Source organism: Crotalus tigris, unplaced genomic scaffold (assembly GCF_016545835.1).
Source record: "Crotalus tigris isolate CLP2741 ecotype Arizona unplaced genomic scaffold, ASM1654583v1 scf7180000018777.2418813, whole genome shotgun sequence".
Lineage (NCBI taxonomy): Eukaryota > Metazoa > Chordata > Lepidosauria > Squamata > Viperidae > Crotalus > Crotalus tigris.
Window position 1 is genome coordinate 1,215,675 of NW_024097195.1, and position 390 is coordinate 1,216,064.

Here is a 390-nt window from a genome sequence, read left to right on the forward strand (position 1 = left end):
GCTCTCCAAAGCTGGCGCCATGAAAGCTTCCCCTTTCCAGGGTGACATTAGCGGGGAAATTAACAGGCCGTCTAGGTAGATAAAGCGCTAATGAGGGCACTGAGCCCGGAAAGGGAGGGGGGGGAGGCGGGGAGAGAAAAGCAAGCGCTGCTTTCAATGGAGGCGTTTTGCTGCTCCGGATTTCTGATGGACAGAAGACCTGAAAGCTGTGAAGCCTCTTTGAATGGGTAGGCAAGCAAGGAGCAACAGTAATGTGTTACAAATTTATAAGCACTCTACATATTTGATTTACACTGCGATAGTTCTCTCCCCCCCCCGTTCTCCTCTTCCTTTCTGCAACACTCCCCCCCCCCGTGTGTTCACTTAGATAGAGCAATTCTCAGCGCGCAC